At 36.7% G+C, this 11,796-nt stretch overlaps 1 pseudogene; it reads left to right on the forward strand.

Moving 5' to 3' along the window:
- Positions 1–1,327: 1,327 nt before the first annotated feature.
- On the forward strand, positions 1,328–1,478 carry LOC126005076 (uncharacterized; annotated as a pseudogene).
- Positions 1,479–11,796: the final 10,318 nt, after the last annotated feature.

Below are 11,796 nucleotides of genomic sequence, written 5' to 3' on the forward strand. Positions count from 1 at the left end.
AATCATCAGGGAGATGCAAATCAAAACAACGATGAGATACCACCTCACACCACAGAGAATGGCACACATCACAAAGAATGAGAATAAACAGTGTTGGCGGGGATGTGGGGAGAAAGGAACTCTTATCCACTGCTGGTGGGAATGCCGTCTAGTTCAACCTTTATGGAAAGCGATATGGAGATTCCTCCAAGAACTGGAAATCGAGCTCCCATACGATCCAGCTATACCACTCCTAGGAATATACCCTAGGAACACAAAAATACAATACAAAAACCCCTTCCTTACACCTATATTCATTGCAGCACTATTTACCATAGCAAGACTCTGGAAACAACCAAGATGCCCTTCAACAGACGAATGGCTAAAGAAACTGTGGTACATATACACAATGGAATATTATGCAGCTGTCAGGAGAGATGAAGTCATGAAATTTTCCTATACATGGATGTACACGGAATCTATTATGCTGAGTGAAATAAGTCAGAGAGAGAGAGAGAAAAACGCAGAATGGTCTCACACATTTATGGGTTTTAAGAAAAATGAAAGACATTCTTGCAATAATAACTTTCAGACACAAAAGAGAAAAGAGCTGGAAGTTCCAGCTCACCTCAGGAAGCTCATCACAAAGAGTGATGAGTTTAGTTGGATAAATAACTACATTTTGAACTGTCCTAATAATGAGAATGTATGAGGGAAATTGAGAACCTGTTTAGAGTACAGGCGGGGGTCGGGTGGGGAGGAGGGAGACTTGGGACATTGGTGATGGGAATGTTGCACTGGTGATGGGTGGTGTAAAAAAAAAAAAAGATCCAACTCCATAAAAAAAATAGATGAATGGTTAAAAAAACTATGGTACATATGCACAATGGAATATTATGCAGCCATCAGAAGAGATGAAGTCACGAAATTTTCCTATACATAGATGTATATGGAATCTATTATGTTGAGTGAAATAAGTCAGAAGAAGAGAGATAAACACAGAATGGTCTCACCTATCTATGGGTTTTGAGAAAAATGAAAAAAATTTTTGTAATGATTCTCAGAGACAAAATAGAGGAAGACTGGAGGGTCTAGCTCCTGACAGGAAGCTCAACACAGGGATCATTTAGTGCAGTCACAGAAATAATTACACGGACAACTATCATAACAAAATGTGACTGAATGAGGGAAGTAGAAAGCCTGTCTTGAGTACAGGCCGGTGTGGAGTGGGGAGGAAGGACACTTGGGATATTGTTCATGGGAATGTTGCACTGGTGAAAGATTATATATAGCTTACTATATATAATATAATATATATTAAAAAATCAAAAAAAGAAAGAAATGATAAGGCCTCCCAATTCTTACCACAGGCTGTGTTCTTTACACTGACTGTGTTCTTTACACTGACTGTATAGAAAGAGGAGGCATAGTAAATGCACTCCATATACACTTCAACCCAGGCCCTTTGCCTGGTCTGTATTGTGAATTGGGGGACATAAAAAAAAGAAATGGACAAACCATACCATATTGTTAGGTGGCAGTCTTAATAACCAAAGGGACATCGAAAAGACAAGTAATTTTCCATACTAGCGCTCTCCTCTATTTAAGAGTTAATATAGGTGCTTTAGTAGGTTTTAATCAATGTTTACTGGTCAGATGTTAAAGTCATACATTTTTTCATTAGAGACATGTCCTTAAACAGCTATTGAAGAGGCAGAATGGTAAGTGAAGAGCTTACTCCCTGTGGAGTAGACAGTTGTGGTGAGGAGTTTCTAAATGGCCAGGTCAGCCATCTAAACAGGCAGTGAACATTCCTGACAGGAATAGAGGACCTATGAAATGCTGGGATCAAATCTAAATTAGCTGAGTGCAGGGCAAGTGTCCCATCCACTGTAATATCACTTGAGCTTCAAAAATCATGTCATATTTTGGTAATATTTTTCAAATATAGAAGACACTGTAGGAAATCCTTACAACACTGTAGAAAATCTCATGATAGCATGAGACCATATTGATAGAGGGACTATCTGTAGGTACATCAGTAAATACCTCAAACCATGCTCTATATTTGTATTATTCCTTAAAACAAGAAGTAAAACTTTTTTGGAACCCACTGACCAGCTTACCTACCTGCTGAATACTCAACTCATGCCACAAAGAACAAAGTAATTACCAACAAAAGGCAATTTATATATTTAACCTTTAGAATTCAAGAGTTTAATCAAAACGGGTGTTTAATTTGTGCCTCTGTTATTTGCATGTTTTTATTCGATAATAATACTGGAATAAATAGGTTTATCTCAGGAAAAATATTGGCTTATTTATAACCAATTAAATTAAAATTATAAAAAATAAAAATTATCCACATAATTAGTGCATGCTAGTAAAATAAAATGTTTTATGAAATAAACTATGAAATATTGATAAAGTAGGAAGCATACTAAAATGAAAGTAAATTTAAAATGATGAAATGAATATGTCATTATATCAAACATCAAATATTATATATTCAAATATACTAAAAACTGGCATTAAAGTTTGCATAACTATGTATATTTTGGGACCTCACTATGTTGAAAATCTAATCTGCAAGATGATAGTACTAGGAGACAGGAACATTTGCAATGTGGTATAACACTTACTAGTGAGGTTGGTGATCTATGAAAGAAACTTCAGACCTCTCCCATGTGAGGGTTTAATAAAAAGTGGATGACTTGGAAGAGGACTCTTCTTACTGAGCAAACTGTTAACTTTTTTGTTTTGTTTTGTTTTTTGTTTTTGCTTTTTGGGCCACACCAGGTGACACTCAGGGGTTACTCCTCGCTATTCACTCAGATCACTCCTGGCTTGGGGGACCATATGGGATGCCAGGGATCAAACCAAGATCTGTTCTGGGTCAGCCGCATGCAAGGCAAGTGCCCTACCCCCCAAACTGTTAACTTTTTAAACTTTTCAAATCTCACAGACTATGAGAAATGAATTCTGATATTTATAAGGTATTGTTTATATAGTATGTATTATAATAACATCCAAAATGATCTAAAATACTCCCAATAGATAATAAATAATCATATAAATAGTTCAGTAATAAAATCAGTAAAAGATAAAGCAAGTAATTTCAAAAAATAAAGTGCAAATTGTCAATGAACATTTCAGAAGTTATAAAACCTTATAGATCAAAGAGATTATCTGGGCACTGTTTTTGTTTGAATGTGATAGATCTGGGTTTGATACCTATATAATTTCCAAGTAATGCCAGTCTCTGAATGTATAGATAGTAGTAGGTCCTAGAAAAAAAACCAAATAAACAAAAGTGAATCCTCATTAATAACATAACAAAATTGAAATTCTATTATGTCATTTTTCATCTATTTTGAAATATTTTAATTATTGAAGAATTTAATTATTGCTAATATAGTACTTAGTTTTAGTGAACATTCACTCTTGTTCACTTCTGGAAAAATGGTTTCTATTACTTTTGAAGGTGGTTTAAAAACATTTTTTTGTTTTTTGGTTTTTGGGTCACACCCAGCAGTGCTCAGGGTGATACCAATGACCTTCTGCATGAAAGGCAAACACCTTACCTACATGCTATTTCTCCAGCCCCTTAAGAAACATTTTTTTTTGGATTTTACCTTTGTACATGGTATTAACTGGGGGGTCTATGTTCGCTTTTTTGCAAGTGGCTAACCAGTTCTGCCAGCACCACTTGTTGAAGAGGTTTTCCCTGCTCCATTTAGGATTTCTTGTTCCTTTGTCAAAAATTAGGTGTTTGTATGTCTGGGGAACGTTCTCTGAGAACTCAAGCCTATTCCACTGATTTGAGGTTCTGTCTTTATCCAATACCATGCTGTTTTGATAACTATTGCTTTGTAGTACAGTTTAAAGTTGGGGAAAGTAATGCCTCCCATACTCCTTTTCCCTAGGAGTGCTTTATCTATTCGAGAGTGTTTATTTTCCAGATGAACTTCATAAGTGTTTGATCCACTTCTTTGAAGAATGTCATGGGTGTCTTTAGAGGGATCGCATTAAATCTGTATAATGCTTTGGGGAGTATTGACATTTTAATGATGTTAATCCTGCCAATTCATCAGCAGGGTATGTGTTTCCATTTCCATGTGTCCTCTCTTATTTCTTGGAGCAGGGCTTTATAGTTTTCTTTGTATAGGTCCTTAATGGCTTTGGTCAAGTTGACTCTAAGATATTTGAGTTTGTGTGGTACTAATGTGAATGAAATTGCCTTCTTGACGTCCATCTCTTCCCTATCATTATTTGTTTATAAAAAGCCCATTGATTTCTGTGTGATAATTTTGTAGCCTGTCACTACTGTATGCATCTATTGTTTCTAGAAGCTTTTTGGTAGAGTCTTTAGGGTTTTCTAAGTAGAGTATCATGTCATCTGAAAACAGTGAGAGCTTGATTTCTTCCTTTCCTATCTAGATGCCCTTGATATATTTTTCTTGACTGATCGCTATAGCATGTATTTCCAGTACTATGTTGAAGAGGAGTGGTGAGAGAGGACAGCCTTGTCTTGTACCAGAATTTAGAGGAAAGGCTTTTAGTTTTTATCCATTGAGGATAATATTTGCCATTGGCTTGTGGTAGATGGCTTCAACTAGACTGAGAAAGGTTCCTTTCATTCCCATCTTGCTCAGAGTTTTGATCAAGAATGGGTGTTGGACTTTATCAAATACTTTCTCTGTGTCTATTGATATGATCATGAGATTTTTATTTTTCTGTGGATTAAAGACCTTGATATCAGACCTGATATCATAAGGTATCAACACGTAGGTAACAACACATAGGTAAAACACTCCATGACATTGAGACTAAAGGATCTTTAAGGAGGAAAATGTACTTTCCAAACAAGTGGAAGCAGAGATCAACAAATGGAAATACATTAAACTGAAAAGCTTCTGCACCTCAAAAGAAACAGTGCCCATGATACAAGAGCCACTCACTGAGTGGGAGAAACTATACATCCAATACCCATCAGATAAAGGGCTAATCTCCAAAATATACAGGGCATTGGCAGAACTTTACAAGAAAAAAACATCTAATCCAATAAAAAAATGGGGAGAATAAATGAACACTTTGATAAAAAAAAAATACAAATGGCCAAAAGGCACACGAAAAAATGCTCCTCATCACTAATCATCAGGGAGATACAAATCAAAACAACGATGAGATACCACCTCACTCCACAGAGATTGGCACACATCACAAAGAACGAGAACAATCAGTGCTGGCGGGGATATGGAGAGAAAGAACTCTTATCCATTGCTGGTGGGAATGCTGTCTAGTCCAACCTCTATGGAAAGCGATATAAAGATTCCTCCAAAAACTGGAAATTGAGCTCCTATTTGACCCAGCTATTCCACTCCTAGGTATATACCCTAGGAACAGAAGAATACAATACAGAAACCCCTTCACCTATATTTATTGCAGCACTATTCACAATAGCCAGTCTCTGGAAGCAACCAAGATGCCCTTCAACAGATAAATGGCTAAAGAAACTGTGGCACATATACACAATGGAATATTATGCAGTCATCAGGAGAGATAAAGTCATGAAATTTTTTTATACATGGATGTACATGGAATCTATCATGCTGAATGAAATAAGTCAGAGGGAGAGAGAGAGATGCAGAATAGTCTCACTCATTTATGGGTTTTAAGAAAAATAAAATTCATTTTCGCAACAATCCTGAGATAATGAGAGGAGGTCTGGAACTTCCAGCTCACTTCATGAAGCTCACCACAAAGTGTGGTGAGTGCAGTTATAGAAATAACTACACAGAGAACTACCATAACCATGTGAATGAATGAGGGAACTGGAAAGCCTATCTAGAGTACAGGTGGGGTGGGGTGGGATGGAGGGAGATTTGGGACATTGGTGGTGAGAATGTTAAACTGGTGAAGGGGGGTGTTCTTTACATGACTGAAACCTAATCACAATCATATTTGTAATCAAGATGCTTAAATAAAGATATTATAAAAAAGAAACATTTTTAAAAACAATAAAATGCACATGTCTTTAAACTTAACACTTTTGGTATTCTAGCAATTTCAAAATATATATTTAGTGTGCATACACATATGAAGTGATAATGTAAAGCAGTATTTTACATTACCTTGATAGCAGTATTTTTTACAATAAAAATATCAGAAAACTCAAAATTTTGTCTAGAAATAGATAATAGTTTATTGATGGAATGGTAATATGAAATTATGTGGAAAGATTTATAACAAATACAAAATATTTAATGATTAGGACAAACTGAGCTTAGATCCCCTGGCATCCCATATGGTCCCCCAAGCCAGGAGCGATTACTGAGCACATAGCCAGAAGTAACTCCTGAGAGTCACCGGGTGTGGCCCAACCCCCTCCCAAAGATAAGTAATAAAATCACAAATGTCTATGTAAAATCCAAACTCACAATTAGTTAATTACAGTGATTTTTAGGACTAAAAATTCTGTATTCGTTATTTAATATTTTAAAAAATATCATGTACAGAAAGATAATATGGGGTTTAATTTACTTATCTTATGTGTGACTTGACCTGGGTTTGTTCTCTGATGCCATATATGGTCCCCTGTTTATTGCTAAGAGTGATCCCTGAGCACAGAACCAGGAGTAAGCCCTGAGTACAGTTGGATTTGGTTTATAAAAGAGCAAAAAATAATATTGAAGTGACGATTTATAACTTATCTTTCAAATTCACAGTATTATAATTCAACTCATATGTTCTATAGATGCTAAGTAGGGAACACATAATTTTTTTCTTCTGCTTACTTTGCGGGTTTGGAAAACTTAGTCCTTTTATACCATAACTTCATACACAAAAGTATGTTAAAATCACTTCAATTTTACAGAGAACAGAAACATTTTTTTCAAATTCTATTTCCCTCAGCTTTTCATGGGCTTTTCAATAATACAAAAAAAAAAAAAAACCCAAAATCTCATTTTTCTCTTTTTGTTCTTATGTCAAATACTGTGTCTATTATCTCATTTTTTTGATTCTGCCTTTGGTCTATCTTTACCAGCCTACTCTGATCCTGTAGAACAATCTACAATGAATCCTTTAACTGAGCCTACTTCAAATACACAGCTCCTGTGTGAAGATCTCAGCTGCCCATATCATGGTGTCTCTTGAAGCATCAATTGCCTGGTTTAAGATCCTTTCATGATATTATTAACTACTATTCACCTTTCGTGTTCTAATTGTCTTTCTTTTGTGCTGAGTCTGCAGATTCACAAAAATGGATATTGCCCTTTCTTCTGAGTTTTGTTCCCCCTCACAGTTTCATCGTCTAGCATTCTGGGCACTGCTTTCATTCCAAGTCTCCTGATACTCACTTGAGTGCTTGGATATACTCTGCAGATCAAGAATCGACATCTTTTCATACATCAAAAGACCATGGTCATTAGTTATCTTAATTTAACAACTGTGGAGGGACTGACACTCTAGTTGGTGTTCTTTTGTAAGTGACCCATTCACAAATGCCCTCCTCTCTTTCATGCCACTTATTATATTTCTTCTTCCTAACTAAGCTCCTGTCTGCAGTTCTCTCATCTACTTTTTCTGTTGGACACATGCTGCTAGGCTCTATGTCCCCTGCCGAGTCCATTCATAATACTCAGCCCTCTCCTTGTTGATGATGGATGCGTCATTGGTCTTGCCAGGTTTCCTTTGTCCATTGTGGATGTTTATATCTCTCTTCATGTCATCCTGTTTTTCTGAGACCTCCTCCTTTTTTTGTGGATTTCACATAGAAGGAGGATAGTAAAAAAAAAAATTGGATAAAATGTCACCCATTTCAGGATACATTTCTTATTGCACATCTTTATGTGAAATATATTTTATGGATTTAATAAGGTCTTCTTCTTGGTGACTTTTCAATAGCCTTGAGATCTATAAAAGAACTAAAATGACTTCTTTTGCCCTTTGAGTCAGTAAAAATATCACCACCTAAATACTAATGGCCACCTTTATTACTGCTGATGAGACACAAGAAAAAGGTACGGGCACATTTCTTAATGATCTCTCAAATGTGAAAAGTTGCACAGTGCTCAATTCCTTATGAATTTTCATACTATGAAACACATTCAAATAATGATAATTAATAATAATAATAATAATAACAGTAATAATAATAGAAAAGCTACAGTGTCTCTGAAACAGTACAACAATGTCCTTGGCATATCTGCCTCTAACCCAAGGCACCTAATGTATTCATTTCCATGTGCTTACAATTTAGCTTAGGTGATTGATTTCTATCAACTAGGTTTCTTAAGATAATATACTAGAGCATCAGTATTTTGATTAAATGGGGAATTGTAGCTGTCCCTTTAGAGACAGGCTTAGAATCACTAAGATTGTCACTCTAGCAGGGCAGACTCTTATGACCCCCCCAAATGAAGCCCTTGAAAGGGGGCACCCTGTAGGCCAAGGCAACCTCCACCCCAAGTAAAAAAAAGAGGGAGGGAATCAGCATTTGACAGAACAAACTTCTGGCATGTTGCAATGGAGCCCACATCCTGTGCTTCCCTCCAGTCACACAGGTCATGTTCCCCAGGTCTTATAGGTCATGCTTCCCACCCTCACCCCCATCAGACATGATATGCTACATATACATCTGACCAGTAAGAACATTCAATTCCCTTTGCTCAATTTTCTTGAGCACAGGTAAATTCTGCTTTGCCTATTGGCTTCATAGAAGTTTAAATATTTCTTTCCCCTTTGTAATAAACGAGTTGAGGCATCTCTCTGAAGTAGCGCCTGGAAGCTTTATTCTATAGTATTTTATTCTATTCTGGAAGCATTATTCCTAGTCTCTCCTTTTTTGTCCCACCCTAAGCCCTTCCTCTCTGGCAGGATCATGATCCTGCCTGGAATCCAATATTACCAGCATCATCTATAGGGACTGAGGAATGGAGCCTAGACAAATAGTTCTATCTCTCTGATAGACACAGCTCAGCCCAGTGTGGGTTATGGCTGATAAAATGCAATGAAGCATAAATACGTACATCTTACCAGCCCCACGAGACAGCTGTCAAGCTGAGCCTTTTCTTGTTTCTTTTTGGGTGACACCTGGCAGTGCACAGGCTCTACACTTGGCTCCTGGCATAAGGGGTAACTTTTGAAAGGATTCAGAACCTTATGCGGTAGCAGAAATCAAAGCTGTATAGGAATTATGCAAGGTAAACTCCTTCCCACTGTATAATCTCTCTGATCCATGAGTCTTAAGTGCACTTGTTGGGAACTGGGCTCCACTGCCAGTGCTCTCAGGGAGTCTTGTATTCAGGCTGAGAGATGACTTGCTCTTTGCAGGAAAAGGAAATTAGTTCAAACACAGGCATTCCAGAAACATTGCTTCTCTTGCATAAATGAATTTCAATCAGACCAAATAGTAAATAGTGAAATCCTTTGTATTTATGGGAGAAAGAGAGAAAGCACACAAGTGAGAGAGAGCAAGAGTGAGAGAATTTGTGTGAGAAAGGGAGAGAGAGAGAGAGAGAGAGAGAGAGAGAGAGAGAGAGAGAAGTTTTTCAAGACTCAGGCTACTCCAGAGTGGTAAAAAAGAAGAGAACGACTTTTGGGAACAAAGTTATATATAATTTCTCCAAAAGTTAATCTGGGTATTGTGACAGGAATTGCTTGGGACTCTGAATGTTCCTTTCATATTATTAAAAGAAACACGTAAGGATTTTCCTTTATTCAAAAATTTGTTCTCTGATTCTTTTTTTATATTGGGGACACACCCGGCATTGCCCAGCTATTTATTACTCCTTGGTTCCTGGACTGAACCCCCTCAGCCTCCTGCTACCAACCCACTGTGTTATCACTCCAGCCCCACTTCTAATAATTTTATCATGACCTTTAGAATCTCCCATAGAGGTTTTTTGAGACTCTTCACCCTTCTCAGGACAGGTGCCTCCATTTCTGCATCGCCAAAGAGCTCTGTATTTACATCTCAAAAAGATGTGCTTCTAATGAATTCAGGCTACTTCAGGGCTAGCCATTTTCTTAATTTTATTACCCCTCCAATTGGTCTACCAGGGCTCCCCATCTTTCTCCTTTTAAGTGTCTCAGACTTTTGACAAAAGATAACACTGGCTATTGCTGACTTTGCAAATGAAGAATGGGGCATGGATCAAAGAATAACAAGCAGTTTCTAAGAACTAGTAAAGGTCAGGGGATGGATTTTTTTCCCTTGAATCCCCATTAGGAACATAACCTGACCAATACTCTGTTTTTAGCTCAGTAAAAAAACATTTTGGACATCTGTCATGCAGGACTGTAAGATAAATTTGTGTTGTTTTAAGCTACTAAGTTTGTGGTAATTTGTTTCAGAAGCAATAGGAAACTAACATACTGCCCAAAGAGGCAGTTTCCATAAGTGATTTACTAGAGTAGGAAAAACATCTAGCTAAGATTCTATAGAGTACTATAGACTCAAATGACTCTGCTTGCACCTTACCAAATGAGATTCATTTTTATTTCAGCAACCCAAATGTCCACCCTCTATTTTTTTTTCCCTTAGGCTGCACTTCCTTTAATATCTTCAGCTATTTGCCACTCTTACTCATATTTGCTTCAATGACCGAGTCATACAATACAGAAAAATCCCTAAGCTTTCCTTTCTTTCTTCAGCAAAGTCGGAGTCAGTGAACCTTGGGGGCCTTATTTTTTATTGGAGCAATAAATTCTTTCATTGAGATGAAGACTTACTTTTACAACCAGTTCCTTTTTTAATGATAGCCCAGCCTGCCACTAGGCCAGTTGAGGCTAAGTTGTCAAAGGTAGCACACCTGCACCTTCATGTGAAAAGCATTCCTCCAATGACATTGATTACTGGAGGAAGAAATGTCTTTATTGTCTATTAGAAAAAAAGTATATTCAGGAAGTAAAGCACTGAGCTCCCTTTATTGTGTAGTTGTTTTTTCAGCTTGGTGGTTTTATAATTTTCTCCTGTCTTTTCAGACCTGGTCTCCATTGTAATATCCTGTGTCATTGTTTGTAAAGTTGTTTTACTTCCTTCATGCTATATGAAATGGAAAGCGTGATAATAACCTTCCCTTTCACTGCTATTTAAAAAAACACTATGAAACAAACTATTTATGGCCCTGTTGTTTCCATCTTTGAGCCTAATGGTATAGACTTTCACACTGCTAGGTTAAGCACATTTTTATTTCAAGCCGTATCTTAAAGACAAAAACATTTTTTCTTCCTTATTTCAAAACAAGTATTTTTCTCTTTCTTATTTCATAACTAGTAATCCACTTAGACATTCATTTGAAAAAATTTCCTTGGAAATTGTCTAACTTTGGTATGGCTATTAAGATGGATTTATGGGGATGATCTTTTAAAAAGTCTAATATCTTAATGAAGAAAGGATAATACTTGCCCTCAAAAATCTTACTTGCTGCTTTACAGGTATTGAAAGTAGATAATCTACAAGACAAGGATCACACACACATCATGGATGGTAAATACATAAGAAGCATATGTTTTCTATAGCTCAGAGACTTGCTAATGTCAAACTGAAAATTGACAATCTGGAAATCTGAAACTGGTTGCTGTACAACTGAAAGCAAAAAGAGACAAAGGAAGCACCATTCCATACCCATAGCCTCCTTGACTGACTTAAAAGCCTATGGAATTTACTTGCAAATAAAGAAATTAGTAGCTGTAGGGTGAGTAGGACTTTGTACCTATTCTACATAATTTCCAAAAGTTTAAGAGCTGGGAATTCCACTTGAAAGAGCCAGAGTGCATGCTTTGCCATGTTAGAACCTGAGTTCAATCCAT

This window comes from Suncus etruscus, chromosome 3 (assembly GCF_024139225.1).
Source record: "Suncus etruscus isolate mSunEtr1 chromosome 3, mSunEtr1.pri.cur, whole genome shotgun sequence".
Taxonomy (NCBI): domain Eukaryota; kingdom Metazoa; phylum Chordata; class Mammalia; order Eulipotyphla; family Soricidae; genus Suncus; species Suncus etruscus.